Genomic DNA, 21107 nt, shown 5'->3' with positions numbered 1-21107 from the left:
TGGAATGTGGTAGAAGGGGAAGCAACAGAAGACATAGTTGTGGCAGAACATGGGCTTCATAGTAGGAATGAGACAGGGCAAAGACTAATTGAATTTTGCAATAAATTTCAGTCAGTAATAGCAAACACACTGTTAAATAAACATGAGAGGAGCATGTATACATGGAAAAGACCTGGAGAGATGGGAAGATGCCAATTGGATTACCTCATGGTCAGACAGAGATTCTGAAATCGGATCTTGGATTGTAAGGTGTACTAGGAGTAGATACAGATTCAAATTACAATTTGGTAATGATAGAGAGTAAACTGACGCTTAATAGATTTGCCTGGAACAATCAATGTAGAAATAAGTAGGATACTGAAGCACTGATGAAAGATGAGATGCATTTGAAATTCTCTAAGGCTGTAGGTACTGCGATAATGAATAGCACGGTAGGCAGTTCAGTTGAAGAGAAATCAGCGTTACTAAAAGAAGCTAGACGGACAAATACAGGTATAAAGGAGGTAGTGGTGGTGCAAGCTTGGGTAATACAGGAAATTCTGAAACTGATCAAGAAAAGAAGTGGAAAAATGTTTTGGGAAAAACAGGAATACAGCAATGTAAGTCACTTGGGATTGAAATACGTAGTAAGTACAGGGAAGTGTAATATACTATTTTTCTTGAATATTGACGTGTTTTATTCAGTAATTAATCTTTGAAGCACAGAAGCTACTAGAACTTTTAATATTACATCACTGAATAAATTTTGTGTATCATTTGTCAACTGCCAATGTATGAGTTTTTGGACTTCTGTCTTCACTTTTTTCTGATATTTGCATTGGTATGTACAGGATGCAATTCTGACTGCTCACATTAAAGTACATATTATATGCATAATATGTTTTTATGAGAGTGGTGCACAGTGCTCAGGGATGTAGCGATTCATTCAGTACTGTCCAGATGCATTTTTAGAATCATTAAAATGAAGGTAAATGAGTGTATATGTATTTCTCATTTTTATCTAGTGATGTGAATTTACCCGTTGTTAAGTGATGTCTTCTTCTGTTGAAATTATTATTATTAGTTTTATGGCATTCTGTGATTTTTTGGCTTAAGCAACTGTGAGAGAAAATAGGCTAAGATAAATGGATGCAACATTTTATCCTCGCTGACTGCATTGATTGTTCCAACAATAGAAGTGACTGCAATACAGTTTGATTGCGATATATATTTCCACCTTATCATTATTTTCATTCACTGTTATTCAGATGGCTATTAATTATACATATTTGAATGAAGTATTTTAGATAGATAACATAAAACATCATCATTTTTATTACATCAATGTTACAGAAGCCAAAGCGGAATGGATGCTGGAAAAGTATGAAAAAATGAGTGGTTTGTGGAAGAACAGATTTAGCATGTAAAAAAAAAACCTTTGATAGAATTTAAAATAATGGTGTCAGCATTAACATGCAATGCAGATTCCATAGTTAAATGGAGAGGAGAATGCACGTATGTGGAAAGAGTACACTGAAGTCCTCACTGAGAGGGAGAACTTACCTGATGGGAATTGATTAGGAAACATAAGGAATCCAGAGTTAGACAGAATTTAACAAAACTGTAGGAGATTTGCAATCAACTAAGGCAGAAGGGATGATAACACCCCTTCATAGTTTCTAAAATCATAGGAAGAAGTGGCAACCAAATGACTATTCAAGGTGATGTGCAGAATCTACAATGTAACAAACAACTACAAAAACTTATAAAACACACAGTCTCAAAGACAGCAAAGGCAGATAAATGCAAGATCTGTCACACAATCAGCTTAACGTCTGATGCATACAAGTTGCCTACAAGATTAATATACAGAAGAATAGAAACAAAAATTGAGGAGGTACTACATGACAATCAGTTTGGCTTTAGGAAAAGTAAAGGCAGCAAAGAGGCAGTTCCAACATTGTATGGCAACAGGGGCAAGACTTCAGAAAAATCAAGAACAGTCATAGGATTTGTGGGTGATGTATTGATATACACAAATCAAAAAAAGTATTGCATCACCTCGTTTCTGGAACCTGTACAGAAAATTGGAATAGAGACCAACATAAACATCATTTCCATCCTTTTTATTACTCATGAAAACCACACATTGCATGTGTTACCACCATGCAGTGAGACCACCAGAGGTGGTGGTCCAGATTGCTGTACAGCCTGGTACCTCTAATATCCAGTAGCACGTCCTCTTGCATTGATGGATGCATGTATTGATCGTGGCATACTATCCACAAGTTCATCAAGGTAATGTTGGTCCAGATTGTCCCACTCCTCAACGATGATTCGGCGTAGATCTCTGAGTGATTGGTGGATCACGTCGTCCATAAACAGTCCTTTTCAATCCATCGCAGGTGTGTTCGATAGGGTCCATGTATACAGAACATGCTGGCCACTCTAGTTGAGCGATGTCGTTATCTTGGAGGAAGTCATTCACAAGATGTGAACAATGGGAGCATGAATTGTTGTCCATGAAGACAAATGCCTCGAGAATGTGCTGCTGATATGGTTGCACTATCGGTCGAAGGATGGCATTCACATACGATACAGCCATTATGGCGCCTGCATGACCACTAGCGTCATATGTCGGCTCCACATAATGCCACCCCAAAACAGTAGGGAACCTCCACGTTGCACTAATGGACAGTGTGTCTAAGGCATTTGGCCTGACTGGGTTGCCTCCAAACATGTCACCGGCGATTGTCTGGTTGAAGGCATATGCAACACTCATCAGTGAAGAGAACGTGATGCCAATCCTGAGCGGTCCATTAGGCTTGTTGTTGGTTATATCTGTATCTCGCTGAATGGTATTGTGGTTCCAAAGATGGACCTCGCCATGGACGTTGGGAGTGAAGTTGCGCATCATGCAGCCTATTGTGCACAGTTTGAGTTGTAACATGATGTCCAGTGGCTGCTCAAAAAGCATTATTCAACATGGTGATGTTGCTGTTAGGGCTCCTCCGAGCCATAATGCGTAGGTAGTGGTTATCCACTGCAGTAATAGCCCTTGGGCGACCTGAGCGAGGCAGTTCCTGTCTCTCTGTATCTCCTCCATGTCCGAAAAACATCACTTTGGTTCACTCCGAGATGCCTGGACACTTCCCTTGTTGAGAGCCCTTCCTGGCACAAAGTAACAATACAGATGCGATCGAACCGCGGTATTGACTCTCTAGGCATGGTTGAACTACAGACAACATGAGCTATGTACCTCCTTTCTGGTGGAATGACTGGAACTGATAGTCTGTCGGACCCACTCCATCTAACAGGTGCTGCTCATGTATGGTTGTTTACATCTTTCTTTGGATTTAGTTACATCTCTGAACAGACAAAGGGACTGTGTCTGTGATAAAATATCCACAGTCTGTATCTATCTTTAGTAGTTCTGGGAACTGGGGTGATGCAAAACTTTTTTTTATGTATGTGTTAATGATGACAGTTGTTTCTGAGGTATGTTGAGACTCTCCTTTATCTACGATAATGATGTAGGCTGAAGCAATGAATTAAAATTTGAACAAGTGCCTGGATTTGAAACTACACCTGAGGCTCAGGCAGGATTAACCCCTTTTCGCCCATTGCTATGGTCCTATTCCAGTATTGGAGACCCTGTGCAATACTGGTGCGAGTTCATAAGGGGAGTAGTAGTGGGCAGAGGCATGAATTGGAATTTATGCCGGTGAGGGGGGAGGAGGGGCAAGGTGAGGGGTGAGAGAGAAGTATTAGGGTAATCTGTGCAGCTGCAGTGCTGCTGTGGCGCAGCAGTTAATGCATATGCTTAATAAGCAGGAGACCAGTTTTCAAATCTCAGTATTGGTAAAATTTTAATTCATTGCTTCAGCCTATATCATTATTGTAGCACAGTAAGTGTGTATTTTTTGTCGACTGTTTTTACACGTACAAGGTGTCTTAGGAGGAATGATTGGTATTCAGGGATATGACAGGAATGATCATTCAAAACAAAAGGTCTAGTAAATGTGGACTCTGAAATGCTTATCTTAAGAGCTATTAGCACGTATTCAGTAAAAGAGATGTTTAACAATATGGAAGATGAAGTAGTGCTCATATCTCTCCCATTGAAATTGGGAGGTTATCAGGATCAGGGAAATGACGTGGAAGGACTAGGCCCCTGTAATTAACATCATTTATCCTTTTGACAACAAACATTTATTTTTCAAAGTAATGACTGGTCCCGTTTAAGAAAAACAGATAGGAAAATTGCAAATTAATTTGCCATGTTAAATTTACACAATTGAAGAGCATTCATAATGGTGAATAACACAGTTACTCTTGTAATGGCCTTAAACGTGATGCAAGATGATAAGACTTTAACAATATTGGCCTTAAAAAATTTAAATTAATAAAAAAAAATTATGTAAACCAACAAACAACTGAAACTGAGCTCTTAGATAAATTTCTGCAAGTGAGGTCAAAACCAAGACATTAGGCAGACCCACAAAGGATAAATATTAACTAGTTAACAAGAGAGAACAGTTTGTGTTTACGGCTTACCCAAAGGGTTTACACCAAATAATTTAAAATAAAATTTAAAACAAGGTTGAAGAGAACAATAACATTAAAGGGAAAATTCCCTGTGTGAAGCCAGTTAATCAGCTAAAAGCTTCTTGGTCAACAACAAAATTTCATTTACAGTGCAAGTCAGATAACATAAGGTACTCAGTTTGAGCAAAGGCAGTCAGGACGTGTGACCATGAACAAAGAGCAAGCTGTGCCGGGAAATGTTTGAGAAACATCCACGCAGACCTAAGCAAACCAGGCCCACATGGCAAGAAGCTTCCAACATGGAACGCTCTCCCAGCAGTTTCGTTGGTGCTGTCAACAAACACCAAACGTAAATGTCTCCTGGAATTACACAGATTGCACTTACAGAACCTCTCCAATAAGGTCACAAACCCTGGGAGATAAGCCTCGCTCAAAATGTGAGCTGTAAAAGAGAACTACTCAAAAGGAGCTGTAAGTTCTTCCAGGAAGGAATATAATAACAACTGGTTAAGATCTTACCTTTTGCTGGTGGTAATGACCAATAATACTGGAGACCATTTCAGCTTCTAAAACATAGTGAAAAAAAAATATCAAAATTCAGAAACAGTTTGTTATTTCACATAAAAAAAAGATAAGTCATTGACCACCTGATATAATTGTGTGTGAAAGCTGGGCACAACACAGGTCGTGATAACAACACTAATCATGGGAAATTTGTAGAGAGAAGCCTGGTCAGCAGATTAACACAAGTCACTCCAAAAAATACACACAGCAGACAGGGTGATAAATTTTCCTAGAATCACACAGAGTCGGGTAACAAAGTGCATGATGACTCCATGAACATCTACTCAAACAGAGCGGGCAATCGGTGCTCAGAGCTGAACAATGAGATGTGCACACCATAGGTGAATCAAACCTTTTGCCTTTGACTCAGTCCTGGCAAAGAAGAGTAAACGACAACGTGGAACAGATGTCATGTCAATCTGCATCACATGTCCCTCCAAGCACTACCGCTGGCCCCAGCTTCACACTGCAAGAAGGCTATACATAAACTGTTTGTGCTGCACTGTTCGAAGGTTTCTCTTGATGCCACTCTAGTGACTGCTTTTAAAGCCTAGCCAGGGCAGCCATAACCAGACGAGGGAGTAATATGCATCACCTGGAGAGACAACCAGCTAGAAACTATTGATAGTGCATAGGTGAAATGAGTTTCCACACATCACAAAAGTTTATTGGATTTGATATCTCACAAACAGGTTTGGAATAGTTTTAAGGAAAACACAGGAAAGGTGGACCCACATATTTCACATTTGTTGTTTCATGTAATACCCTTTATTACATAATAACAATATTATCATTATAATTTAAAAACTTACCTAAAGAGTCACAATTCTCACTAAAACTTGAACAGGCTCATTTCATTAAAAACCAACTTCAACAATTGTATTATTAAGAGCAGGGCATGAAAATCGGAAGTACAAGTTCCCAAAAAACAAGAAAAAGTCGCACCAACTGGGCGTGGTTGGAAGCAAGTTCAACAATTAATTTTATCAACCAAATGAATTACAATAAGTCTGCAAACTCAGGTAACCATTACACAATTGTACAACATTCATCCAAATTTAGGAATGACGACAAGCCAGGCCACTGATTTTAGCTGTTGGAGGGCCGCTTAGCGACGTGTAACCCTCAATATAAAAAAAAAAATAAAATAAAAAATACGTTAAGCAATAAAACAGACAGTGTCTCAAAACACACAAAATGGGAACATATAAAATTTAAATGTAAATGCCCACCCATACATTCCAACTAAACATTAAAAATGATCTTTAATAAATATACAATTGCCCAAAATTCATGATAAGTTGGAAGTACATTCAATTGAGATGTACTTCAACTGGTACACACTAGCAGAAATGTTGACACAACCTTTAATAAATATAAAATTGCCCAAAATTCAAAGTAAGCTGAGAGCTACAGGATGGCTATCATAGCTAGCAATGAACGGGCAGCCAAATTTCACAAGAAGTGGAGTAGCTAATGATTGTGGATCAAGGTAAGGTTCGGTTGTTTGTGTTGATAAGTAAGAGGTCTTAAACTTAACGTCCTGAGAAGTAGTTATAAGAGTGCAAGGTTTAAATGAATAGTTACAGAGGTTTAACAAGGACAAACCTCAGGCTTGGCCTTTAACCTCCAGAGCTCTTTAAATTCACCAAGTAGATCCAACTACTGGTTTCCACTTAAATGGCAACACACTGCAATGGCACACCTCAAACTATCAACTTTACTGAACTTGAGCCAACACAACATGACCGGTAGGAGTGGCAGACTGCCAGTCAACCCAGATGCAGTGCGACGACAGAAGTGCCATCGCGCCGATAAAAGCAAACATGCCTCTGCTCCGGGCCCAGGCAATAGGACTGTGTCGTTTGCTGCCAAAAAGTTCCCCTGTCAACACACATCAAGAGGGAACAATCATCTGCACAAATAAAGCTTCACACAAGAATGGCCAAGAAGTAAAATAAAAAAAAAAAAATGAACTAATGGCAAAAGTGGGTACCAATATAGGTTAAATTAGAAATTTGTTAAAATTGCTATTATTCAGAAGCAAAAATATCAGTGCTGCTGATGGAATTAATGACACATACACATGTAGTAAGACTGTCGTGCCTCCCACACAGATCATGTTACAATAGGTGCCCTTTGTGACTTGTAACAGGGAATACTTGTACACTCGCACGACATGTAGCCTGGAACACATATTGCAATTAGTAACACTGACCAATGGTCATGCGCTCAACAATATCAAGTACTCAAAATAAGAAAACAAACTTAACTCCACTCAGGTGTGATGGAGCTGTTACTTTCAGGATTCCAGCCAGGGTGTTATTGCCTCCAGTCCATACAAGTGATCGTCAAGATGCAGTAATCTTTAAGCTTGCACAGTAAGCCAGAAACTTACCGATCAGGTTGCATGTGACGTCCGTAGGTCTTCATGCTGCTCGCTGTGTCAATCCTTAAGCAAGTTGGCCGGACTTGTCCACGGCCAATTTAACCTTATGCAGCTTCTTGAGATCCGCGCTGGACAGCCAGAGTCCCCCAAAAGGCACAAATTGGCAGCCACGTGCCCTCCAGCCATCTGACTCTCCAGGTCCTGCCAAACCCAAACACACACACACACACACACACACACACACACACACACACACACAGTCATTGGTAATCTTGTAGTTAGTGGCACCAGTGGTATGCCATACCACCAAGATTAGAGCTGCTTTGAATGATCATTCCTGTCATATCCATAAATATTGACCTTTCCTCCAGAGACACCCTGTGTACACACAAAAAGCTGCTTGTTTCTGATTTTTCAGTAAATATGGGTAGCTTGGTTGGCCCTTAAAGACTTTGACAGGGGGCAACTGGGCCACATGATTGTACGACGTGGGCCATTTGAGGCCAGTTGCCCCATATAGGGTTCAGTTACACAATTTAAAAAAAATAGTTTTATAGCCCTACTGCAGTTATTCAGCATGAATTAAAAATAAATTTAAAGGTTATCTTCATAATGAAATTAACTTTTGGTCAATGTAGGTCTTGATACGAACATACAGCAGAAAAAAGCAAAATTTGACTGGATTTACTTACAGCATTGAAAACCACCCCTTGGTGTGACAGTTTTGTACAATGTCTCTCTTTTAACATAAAACAAAGCATGAGAGAAGGTACACACATCATGAGAGAGGAATGGAGATGATGATGTCATCTATCTCCAAGAATGAAGAACTGGCAAATTTAACCCAAACCATATAAAAAAATAGATTTGAACTATGTTCAGAAGATGTGCTGGAAATATTGGAGTATTACATCAAAGAAAACAAACAACAATGATGATGTAAAAATCAGTGTCCAGGAATGGATTGTTTTTTTAATTCAGGAAAAGGCATTCACTGATGAGAGCAGGCTGCCCATTGTGACTCCCTCCATTTGTTCATAGTATTGTCCTTTAAGTGGAAAATACATGTGAATTTGTATATGGAGCAGTTCAAGGAAGAAGCCCTGAAGTCATTCAAATGGAAACCCAGTTGCTTTTTCCATTATATGGATGATGTGTCATCATCTGGCTCCATGTGTGGAACAAACTCGACCTCCATGCACATCTGAACCCCATACATCCTAACATCAAATTCATTATGGAGACCAAAGAAGAAGGGAGACTGCTATTCCTGGACATCATGATCAAGAGAAGAGCTTACAGCACCCTGGGCCATGATGTGTATCTGAAGAAAGCACACACTGATTTATATTAGCATGCAGACAACTGCCACCACCCCATGCCGAGGAATGGGAGTGCTGAAAACACTAATACACAGAGCGTGCACCATTCAGATAAGTGTTGCCCCCAGGAGCTGGAACACCACAGAAATGTTTTCTGAAGAAAAACGGTTACTCAGAATGGCAGATTAAGTGTATTCTTCATCCCACCAATACAGTACAACCTATGGGAGATCCATGGAGGAAGAGAGAACTACAGCCTTTATACCCTACACTAATGTGGTGTTGGTAAAAGTTGGGCATATATTGAGGAAGCACTGAGTAAGAACTGTCTTTTACTGCCGCCTCACCCCCCCCCCCCCCCCCCCCACACACACACACACAAACACACACACACACACAAAATGGCATTATTGACCTCAGTTTGCGGAATGCTGGGGTGTATCAGATTCTGTGCCGGTGTGGAGAGATACATAGTGGATAAACAGTGCTCACCATCAAAGATCAATGCTGAGAACACCAGCAGCACACTTGATTAATGTACCCCATCAAATCAGCAGGCACAGAGGACTGTTTGTCAGAGAATCATGCAATGGAATATGACTGTGCTGGGATTTTAGCACAGACTTCAAAATACTGGGACAGTGTCATTAGAGAAACCACCAGAATTCACACCAGGACCAATCTTATCGACTGGAACTGCAGCCATAATGTTAGTCAGGCTTCGGAACCAGCAGTGGTTCTAATTAAGAAGGCACACACAATGATCTGGTGGCCAGGGTGGATAGAGCAACTAAAACGAGGTTATCACAGATGCCAATGCAATTGCCTCTGTGGCTGCTGATATGTGCCCTTGGGCACGGCCAGTGAGAGAATGGCTCACAGGGGTAGGGGATACCAGTCAGCTGTGGGCCCCCAGGAGCTTAGTTTGTCAGTGCACCTGACAATAGTGACATGTCTGAGTGCTAAAATATGGTGCTCATTGGGCACTACTTACCTGCAGTACACCTTTGGACTGTTTGATCAACAAATATGCAGGGTGAAACAGAGGGAGTAGCTGTTTTGCACTAACACAGGTTTTATCTTTTAGGGAGAATACTAACTACCTCTGCATATTGTTTAATTTTAATTCATTTGCCTTAAACCACAAAGATGCATAGTCTATCATAAGTTTATTCATTTTCTTCATGGTAGTGGCCTCACCTTCAGCCCCACTCCCAGATTCAACCAAACAGCCCTCGTCAAAGATTTACTGTCCTACACTCGTACTCTCTGCTGGAAGTATCACTTTGCCATGAAGAAAAATGATCCTAATCCTACCCCTAATGATCCAACTCCCCAAGACACTATCCAAATTGAACCCTGCCTGGAACAGTTCCGTCCTCCGTCACAGCGGGACCCACCTCCTCTTCCTCAAAATCACCCTCTCCAAACCTTCCAGGAATTTCTGACTTCCAGCCTTGCCTCTCAATCCTTCTTAAAAAACCTTAATCCTACTCCCAACATCACCACTGCTGAAGCCCGGGCTATCCGTGATCTGAAGGCTGACCGGTCCATCATCATTCTTCCGGCGGACAAGGGTTCCACGACCGTGGTACTTGATCGTCGGGAGTGTGTGGCTGAGGGACTGCGTCAGCTTTCAGACAACACCACATACAAAGTTTGCCAAGGTAATCCCATTCCTGATGTCCAGGCGGAGCTTCAGGGAATCCTCAGAACCTTAGGCCCCCTACAAAACCTTTCACCTGACTCCATCAACCTCCTGACCCCACCGACACCCCGCACCCCTACCTTCTACCTTCTTCCTAAAATTCACAAACCCAATCATCCTGGCCGTCCCATTGTAGCTGGTTACCAAGCCCCCACAGAACGTATCTCTGCCTACGTAGATCAACACCTTCAACCCATTACATGCAGTCTCCCATCCTTCATCAAAGACACCAACCACTTTCTCGAACGCCTGGAATCCTTACCCAATCCGTTACCCCCAGAAACCATCCTTGTAACCATTGATGTCACTTCCTTATACACAAATATCCCGCACGTCCGGGGCCTCACTTCGATGGAGCACTTCCTTTCACGCCGATCACCTGCCACCCTACCTAAAACCTCTTTCCTCATTACCTTAGCCAGCTTCATCCTGACCCACAACTTCTTCACTTTTGAAGGCCAGACATACCAGCAATTAAAGGGAACAGCCATGGGTACCAGGATGGCCCCTTCGTACGCCAACCTATTCATGGGTCGCTTAGAGGAAGCCTTCTTGGTTACCCAGGCCTGCCAACTGCCAACCCAAAGTTTGGTACAGATTTATTGATGACATCTTCATGATCTGGACTCACAGTGAAGAAGAACTCCAGAATTTCCTCTCCAACCTCAACTCCTTTGGTTCCATCAGATTCACCTGGTCCTACTCCAAATCCCATGCCACTTTCCTTGATGTTGACCTCCACCTGTCCAATGGCCAGCTTCACACGTCCGTCCACATCAAACCCACCAACAAGCAACAGTACCTCCATTACGACAGCTGCCACCCATTCCACATCAAACGGCCCCTTCCCTACAGCCTAGGTCTTCGTGGCAAACGAATCTGCCCGGAATCCCTGAAGCATTACACCAACAACCTGACAACAGCTTTCGCATCCCGCAACTACCTTGCCTTTACAAATGTCTGCTTGTGTCTGTGTATGTGTGGATGGATATGTGTGTGTGTGTGCGAGTGTATACCTGTCCTTTTTTCCCCCTAAGGTAAGTCTTTCCGCTCCCGGGATTGGAATGACTCCTTACCCTCTCCCTTAAAACCCATATCCTTTTGTCTTTCCTTCTCCTTCCCTCTTTCCTGACGAGGCAACCATTGGTTGCGAAAGCTAGAATTTTGTGTGTATGTTTGTGTTTGATTGTGTGTCTATCGACCTGCCAGCGCTTATATATATATATAAAATCTCGCAGTAGTCTCACTGTCCTGGATTCTGCTTCATGTTTGTGAATTTTTCCAATTCCAGGCAGTTTTAGGAGTAAGCTGTCATGGTCAGATAGCTGGAGCTTAATGTTGTTTAAGTGAACCTTTCGTTCATAAATATTTGAAATTACATTGTCTAGGCAAGCATTTTCTCTGATAGGTTTATCATTGGGGCAATAAAAATTGTCTGACCTTAGAGTATCTACATAGAGTCTACTCTCAGAGTTTTTCATTAACACATCTAAATTAATATCACCAATGATTAATATTCTACGTGTCTTATATTTAAGTAAAGGTAGTAATAAATTTTTGATGCACTCTATAAAGGCTTAAAGTCTGTTTTAGGTGGACAGTATACTGACGTTAAATTACTTTGGAGTCCGGGAACTGTGTAGCAGCAGCAGCTTCAGATTTTACTTCTACAGTTAAGCTGCCACCTTACACTACCTATGTTTTAGAACACCTGTGTTTTATACAATTCTTCTGAAATTGATAAGAAAGGAACTATTGAAGGAAAGTTGGTTTTACATGTAACATCAATATTCATCATCAAACATAGATACCAAATCAGACTAACACAGCATATATGAGGGTGGTTTGAAAAGTTCTTGGAAAGGAATAGAAAAAAAGTACTTACATCACTGAAACTTTTTTCATGTTTCAGTGCAGTGTCCTTGTAGATTAACACACTTGGTCTAACAACGTTCCAGTGCCTTGATCCCATCTTGAAAATGAGTTTCCTCCATGCCTGTATAATAGTTGTCAACTCTGGCTATCAATTCTTCGTTTGAAGTGAATCTTCATCCACCAAGAAAAATTTTCAGTTTTGGGAAGAGATGGAAGTCTTATGGAGCTATATCAGGTGAATAAGATGGGTTTGGCAACAATTCACACCTTAGTTCATGTAATTTCGTCATGGCGATGGCACATGTGTGCGCGCGCCAATTGCCTTGATGGAAGACGACTTTCTTTCTTGCTAAACCTGGCCATTTTTCATGTATCTTCTGTTGCAATTTGTCCAGGAGGTTAGCATATTGTTCTCCAGTAATTGTTTGCCCAGTGGGGAGATAATGTACAAACAGAATTCCCCTCGCATCCCAGTACACTGATGTCATGACGTTTCCTACCAAAGAAACTGTCTTTGCTTTCTTTGGTGGTGGAGAATCAGCATTTTTCCACTGCTTTGACTGTTGTTTTGTCTCTGGGGTATAGTAGTACACCCAAGTTTCATCTCTAGTCACAAACCGGCGCAAAAAATTTTGTTTGTTTCTCCTAAAATGGGCCAAACATTGTTCCGATATGTCCATTATCCTACGTTTTTCATCCAGCATTAAGAGTTGCGGCACCCATCTTGCAGATAATTTTTTCATTTCTAATTTTCAGTTAAAATGTGATATACCCTTTCATATGACATCTGGCATGTGTGAGCAATTTCACGCACTTTCAACCAGCGATCCTCCATGACCATTTTGTGCACTTTTACAATGATTTCTGGAGTAGTGACACATCTTGGTCGACCACTGTGCAGATCATCTAAGCTCTCCTGAAAAAATTTAAATTCATTTGTCCACTTGGTAACAGTTGAATATGAAGGAGCATAGCCCCCAGTGTATTCTGGAAATCAGCATGAATGTCCTTTGCTTTCATACCTTTCTTTATGAAGTACTTAATCACTGCTCGGATCTCAATATTTTCCATCTTCACAAATCTCTACGCAAGAACAACAACAGAGCCACGTCACCGCCACAGCTCTCTTCCAAGAGCACTGACATGGCACACGTTTACAGGCAACGGTCCAATGAATATCATGTGAACAGCTCATTGCGCTAGTGCTGACCTCTTGTGATGATTCTGAGAACTATTCTAACCACACTTGTACGCAGTATATACTGGCAGGATCCAGTTACCCCAAAATCTTGAGGTACGTGGACACATGTCGAGAAATTTTTCAGTTGATTTTTTTTTTTTTTTTTAACTTCAAAGAGCTTTTGAAATAGAGCACTTCAGTAAGAGAGTATCATTCCACAAAAAATAGGTGCTATGAGGAAAGACTAAGTCAGTAAATTTGTGTTTAGTCTTAACTAAGTAAAGTTTAGTGAAAGACAACATCATGTACAATCACTGTTATAGTGTAAATGTTCAACATACATTAAATATGGATGATGCACTATAGCCCCTTATTTATTTAAGTTAAACTCCTATGAAATATTTGTGCATTACTGACACCTGTTGTGATAATTATGCTTTGTATCATCTGCATGCTGACGACCATTAATGTGTCCCATTACAATAAATATCCATCAACTGAGAATTAACTGAGACAGAGTGACATGAATTATTTAAAATTGAATAAGCATCTGGTAGTCACCTACTAAAAACTAACTGAGGGCAATGAAAGATCAACAACTTCACAAGGTGCTGCTGCTCCTTTACACACACATTAAAATAGTCGCTAGGAAAACCATTTTGTAAAAGAGGAGAATGAGATAATTACAGGCCAGCTTCCTTGCTACGAATCTTTTTGAAGCCTCATGAGAAGGCTACATATGAGAATAGAAACACATCTCAGTATACAGGGTGTTACAAAAAGATATGGCCAAACTTTCAGGAAACATTCCTCACACACAAATAAAGAAAAGATGTTATGTGGACATGTGTCCGGAAACGCTTAATTTCCATGTTGGAGCTCATTTTAGCTTCGTCACTATGTACTGTACTTCCTCAATTCACCGCCAGTTGGCCCAACTGAAGGAAGGTGATGTTGACTTTGGTGCTTGTATTGACATGCGACTCATTGCTCTACAGTACTAGCATCAACCACATCAGTACGTAGCATCAACAGGTTAGTGTTCATCACGAATGTGGTTTTGCAGTCAGTGCAACGTTTACAAATGCGGAGTTGGCAGATGCCCATTTGATGTATGGATTAGCACGAGGCAATAGCCGTGGCGCGATACGTTTGTATCGAGACAGATTTCCAGAATGAAGGTGTCCCGACAGGAAGACGTTCGAAGCAATTGATCGGCATCTTAGGGAGCACAGAACATTCCAGCCTATGACTCGCAACTGGGGAAGACCTAGAATGACAAGGACACTTGCAATGGATGAGGCAATTCTTCGTGCAGTTGACGATAACCCTAATGTCAGTGACAGAGAAGTTGCTGCTGTATGAGGTAACGTTGACCACATCACTGTATGGAGAGTGCTACGGGAGAACCAGTTGTTTCCGTACCATGTACAGCGTGTGCAGGCACTATCAGCAGCTGATTGGCCTCCACGGGTACACTTCTGCAAATGGTTCATCCAACAATGTGTCAAACCTCATTTCAGTGCAAATGTTCTCTTTACGGATGAGGCTTCACTCCAACGTGATCAAATTGTAAATTTTCACAATCAACATGTGTGGGCTGACGAGAATCCGCATGCAATTGTGCAATCACATCATCAACACAGATTTTCTGTGAATGTTTGGGCAGGCATTGTTGGTGATGTCTTGATTGGGCCCCATGTTCTCCACCTACCTTCAATGGAGCACGTTATCATGATTTCAAACGGGATACTCTACCTGTGCTGCTCGAACATGTGCCTTTACAAGAACGACACAGCATGTGGTTCATGCAAGATGGAGCTCCTGCAGATTTCACTCGAAGCATTCGTACACTTTTCAACAACAGATTCGGTGACCGATGGATTGGTAGAGGCAGACCAATTCCATGGCCTCCACACTCTCCTGACCTCAACCCTCTTGACTTTCATTTATGGGGGCATTTGAAAGCTCTTATCTACGCAAGCCTGGTACCAAATGTAGAGACTCTTTGTGCTCGTATTGTGGATGGCTGTGATACAATACGCCATTCTCCAGGGCTGCATCAGGGATTCCATGTGATGGAGGGTGGTTGCATGTATCCTCGCTAACAGAGGACATTTTGAATATTTCCTGTAACAAAGTGTTTGAAGTCACACTGGTACATTCTGTTGCTGTGTGTTTCCATTCCATGATTAATGTGATTTGAAGAGAAGTAATAAAATGAGCTGTAACATGGAAAGTAAGCGTTTCTGGACACATGTCCACATAACATATTTTCTTTCTTTGTGTATGAGGAATGTTTCCTGAAAGTTTGGCTGTGCCTTTTTGTAACACCCTGTATATGAGCCATTATACTAAAAATTTTGCTTCAGGGAAACGACAGTAACAGTAAATGTGAGCAACATTAGTGAATGGCAAGTTTTGAAGGGTATATCTATGTGTACATCACAATATGGAAAGGACCAGGAAGGTATAACAACAATATGGAAAGGGTAGACTGCTGCTCACCATATAAAGAAGGCAGTGACTTGCAGTCAAGCACAATGATAAAGACTCCTAAAATGTTAAACGTTTTGGATGAAGACCTTCTTCTGCAGTAGAAAATGTATACACATACATTGATATAAGCACAACTCAACAAAGCTGTGAAGCTCACATAATACAAGGTACAGAAAGCTGGTTGAAACCTGAAATTGAAAACTGAGATTTTTGGGGAAAATTTCAGTGTACATCAAAAGGATAGGCAAATGCGAAATGGAGGTGGTGTAATTGTCATGTAGGCAAGAGAGACAAACCCACTGAGACAGAATTTGAATTTGGCCGAGACAGTATCAGTGGCGGGTATAAAACTTGATCCTTCTGTCACCTTCTAAACTCGTCCCCTGATGTAACCAAAAACTTAAAGAAAAAACATTAGTTCATTTGCACTGTAATTATTGGTGTGTAGATTTTAATCATCCAACAAGTAATTGGGAAAATCATTGCTGACTCTTGGAGAAATTGGCGGGTTTCAGATTGATTATGCAATGGCGAAGCACATTTCAAAACCAGATTTTAAACTGTAAGACATTTCCAGGAGCAGATGCAGGATCAGGTTGGTTATGAAGTTAATACTTAATAAATAGCAAAAAAGGCAAGAAATTAAGAAGATGGGACTTGGATAATTTGAAAGAACCAATGGTTTTTGACAGTTTCAAAGGAAGCATCTAATACTATCTTTTATCTCTTTACTTAGTATTATGTAGTCTGTTCTACTAGAAGTAGACTGAGTTACTCTTGTATCTGAATTTACTGCATTCATAAGATTATAGGAGTTAAGGGTATCTATAAGCCTGCTGTTATCGTTGTTGCAAGATGTTGCCTCTATATTCAAGTCGCCAACTATCGTTACCTCGTATGGGTCACAGTGTCCCACTATTCTACTAAGAATATCTATGAAACGCCCTACTTCTGATTTAGGTGGATGATAAATCCCAATAATTTTCTGTTTCATCGTGCCCTTTCTGAAACCTTTGATATGGAGTTCAACGCCTGTCACTTCAGTCAAGCATTCATTATTATACAGATCTAGATGGTTTAATTTATTTACTTTGAGCTGCTCTCTAACAAATACTGCTACACCTCCACCTTTAAGATGCTGTCTACAGTAGCTGTTTCCTAGGAAATAGCCATCTAGTTTAAAGTAAATAATTTCCTCAGATTTCAGTCCCTGCTCAATGAACACAACTACATGAGGTGAATGGTCATTTACAAAAGTCTTCAAAACATTGAGCTTTTTTCTAAGATATTGTATATTTAAGTGCATGAGCCTTAATGGTACCTTTAGTTTGTCACTTTGAATTCCCTCCTGTTCTGGATTGTTTATATTGGGCCAAATTCGGTTGGAGTCTCTTTTTACCAGGTCAAGTCTCTTTTTTTTACCAGATAGATTCAAATGTTGACCATGCGTTGTGAAACTAGTGTTTTCGTAGCTGTTGACATCAAGAAGTCTTACGTTTTTAAACTTGGAGCAGAAATGTTGTAATTTACGATTTGTTCGCCGAATTTCACTATTTACACTGTACTTTGACAGGTCCAATATCATGAATGAGATAATTGTTGTTGTTGTTGTTGTTGTTGTTGTGGTGGTCTTCAGTCCTGAGACTGGTTTGATGCAGCTCTCCATGCTACTCTATCCTGTGCAAGCTTCATCATCTCCCAGTACCTACTGCAACCTACATCCTTCTGAATCTGCTTAGTATATTCATCTCTTGGTCTCCCTCTATGATTTTTACCCTCCACACTACCCTCCAATACTAAATTGGTGATCCCTTGATGCCTCAGAACATATCCTACCAACCGATCCCGTATTCTAGTCTAGTTGTGCCACAAACTTCTCTTCTCCTCAATCCTATTCAATACTTCCTCATTAGTTATGTGATCTACCCATCTAATCTTCAGCATTCTTCTGTAGCACCACATTTCGAAAGCTTCTATTCTCTTCTTGTCCAAACTATTTATCGTCCATGTTTCGCTTCCATACATGGCTACACTCCATACACATACTTTCAGAAACGACTTCCTGACACTTAAATCTATACTTGATGTCAACAAATTTCTCTTCTTCAGAAACGCTTTCCTTGCCATTGCCAGTCTACATTTTATATCCTCTCTACTTCGATCATCATCTGTTATTTTGCTCCCCAAACAGCGAAACTCCTTTACTACTTTAAGTGTCTCATTTCCTAATCTAATTCCCTCAGCATCACCTGAGTTAACTCGACAACATTCCTTTATCCTCGCTTTGTTTGAGATAATACGGGTGCGAAATAAATCAATAAATATACCTACAGGAACTGTACATAAAAAGTAGGAAAATGCCCGTAATCCCGGTCGCGTATTAGGTCATGACACATGAACAAAAACCAATGACAGCCACTTTATTATTTAGCAAGAAAATATGAACTGCAAAAATAGAAGAGTACTGGAAGGAACACGTGACTTGTGTTGACGTTGTGACAGCCACAGGAAGTTTGATTTTTATGTCAAAGTATTTACAGAACAGTGACACCACGTATGAGTATGATGAGCAATTCAAATACATCAGTCACCTTACCCAAAGAACATCATCAGTCTACACTATGGACATGAAGACCAAGAGACCTTTATGGTTCAGCTCAGCGCAGGATGAAAGCGACATCGTACTACAGGAAACCACAATGGAATACGGAAGTGGCAAACTGAAGTGGAAATGGGCTGGTGCGTAGTCCAACATAGACGTCACATTAGTTAATGAAAATGCGGGCAGAAAGATCAGAACCTGGAAATTTGAACAGGTCTCGTGACAAGTGAACACAACGTTATAATCCACACAATTGACCCCTACAAAAATGAATTCGGCAATGATGATACACATTAAACACGTTGAAGACACGTTACAATATAAGAAAAATCGATTGGAACCATCAGAGGAGTGTTTTTGCTGTCCGTACCAGATGGAAGCTGATGATGACGTAGACACAAAAGAACTCGTCACTGCTGTACGGGAGGCCATGAGAGTTGCAATACCAGTCAGAAGACAAATGGGTTGGAGTTCACGAATACCATGGAACAATAGTATCCCAAGACTGAGAATAGAAGTCAGAAAGGCAAGAAGATTCTACGAGAAAGGCCACACTGCGGAGGAAAGAGCTCGCAGACAGAGCAGATACAGAGACCTTGAGCAGCTATTTTAGGGCTGCGTGCGGTAAGGAAGAACCCCAGCTAGCACTCAAGCTTATTTCAAGGTGGATATGGAGTTTAGGTTCAGATGAAAATTCAAGATCGAAAAATCAACCTGTTACACAGTTTACATCAAGCTGTAAAAAATCAGCTTGAATTAAAATAATTTTCCCAAGCTTGAAATAAACTGTAATATCCCTGGAAGGCTGTACAGCAGATGCGCATGCAGCATAGCTTCCATAGATGTCCACGGGAAGTGCCACAAGCGTTTATAAGCCTTGCACTGACTCTGCTAGGTTTACAGCCATTTTACCTTTGTGACGCACATTAATGATTGTTGACTGTTGTGAAGTTTGTTTTATACTGGAAAATAGTTCGGTAAGTGTGTGGCGTCTCCTGCCTTACTGCTACACTGGGTCTGAAGAGGATATATAGTGTATTACAGGTATGTTGGTGCATTTTTCTCTAGTGGTACATTAATATTACAAATGTTAAATATTATTATGTAATGTAAACAAATATATTCTTTTACGTAGAAAAATTGAGCCTGGATGAAAGTGAAATGGATTACCAGCTAAGAATACATATTACAAGTTGTTCAGCAAATAGAGGTCATTTTAAACTAGCTCTCTAGTATGTGGCACCAATAAATTAAAACTTAATGTTATTTATTTACCTTTTTAAAATCTCGCCTTTTTTCGTTCTTTTACATCTCAGTTCCACTGAACTGGTAATTTCTTAAATTCATTTCGATTTCATCTTTTATTTCATTTTGATCAGTTTCACTCACTAAAAAATAATTGTGGATAGAATAAAACGTCTACATTTTTCTAAACAGTAGTTTCTTTATAAGCTTACAGTTTGAGGTGTATATGATTTCAAGTAATTGTTTCTTTATAATTCAGATTAAATGGTACTGAAACTGTTAGAAATAGTGGTGTGTGGCTTCTTCATGAAGTCATCTTTACTTTAAAAATTTCAAACAAAAAGTTATTTCAAATTACTTTAAAACTCTTTGGAATGAAGTCAGCAGAAGCAGCTGCTTACTCAGTGACGTTTATACTAGTTAATGATTCTTATTACATCAACGAGTTTGAAGTTATTTTACTAATCTGGAACATAAATTATATTTAGGTTGATTAGTTTCAACTTTTTACATTTTTTATGTTTAGGTATGGCTAACATTTTCTTTTACCTGTTACAGGATCATTATACCGACAGAAGTCAGCGATATTTGATCCTGCTCTGGTCTGTGTGCTGGGGCCAGAGGGGCTTCAGATTAATTAAATTTTAAAATAAAACAATTTTAAGCACTTTGAAAATAAAAAATTTTAAACATAAATGTCCTAATAATTTTTTTCACACCATTTCCATTCTGATATTTATTCAATTAATTAGGTTCAATAAATTCAGATTAATAATTATATAGCTGAAAACAAGCTGTAAATACCAGGCTATATTCCACATGTGTAGATATAGTTGGAGCCAAACTTGATAAGTCAAGCTTGAAATATAGCTTGAACTCTGCCAACTTTGACGTTTGTTTCAAGCTTGAATCCAACTGACAGGCCTGAATATTCCAGCTTTGATCAAGCTTATATACTTGAACTTTACATCTGGAAACAAGTTTGAAACCGACTTACTGTGCTATCTGGGACAGAGCTGCAGGGGCGAGGCGTGCTAGGAACTACCGTAACCGCCTATTACAGTTGTAGATAAGACGCACTTTTTATATTTAAACGATCTCGGTATATATTTTTACACAATTTCTGAGTCTTACATACTTCATACTTGTGAAACACACTGATAACCCGGTCACATTTAAGAAATTAATGGGTGTTA

At 40.1% G+C, this 21107-nt stretch overlaps 1 long non-coding RNA gene across 1 annotated transcript in view; it reads right to left on the bottom strand.

Moving 5' to 3' along the window:
- LOC126412728 (uncharacterized) overlaps window positions 1-6835 on the bottom strand; it is a 37671-nt gene extending 30836 nt beyond the window's left edge. The window contains exons 1-2 of the long non-coding RNA XR_007575332.1: window positions 6700-6835; window positions 5047-5093 (exon numbers count right to left, since the gene is read on the bottom strand). This is a non-coding gene — a long non-coding RNA (uncharacterized LOC126412728). The remainder of the gene's footprint in view (window positions 1-5046; window positions 5094-6699) is intronic.
- Window positions 6836-21107: the final 14272 nt, after the last annotated feature.

Source organism: Schistocerca serialis, chromosome 7 (genome assembly GCF_023864345.2).
Source record: "Schistocerca serialis cubense isolate TAMUIC-IGC-003099 chromosome 7, iqSchSeri2.2, whole genome shotgun sequence".
Lineage (NCBI taxonomy): Eukaryota > Metazoa > Arthropoda > Insecta > Orthoptera > Acrididae > Schistocerca > Schistocerca serialis.
Note: the sequence above shows the minus strand (reverse complement) of the source record. Positions and strands in the feature narration are given on the sequence as shown.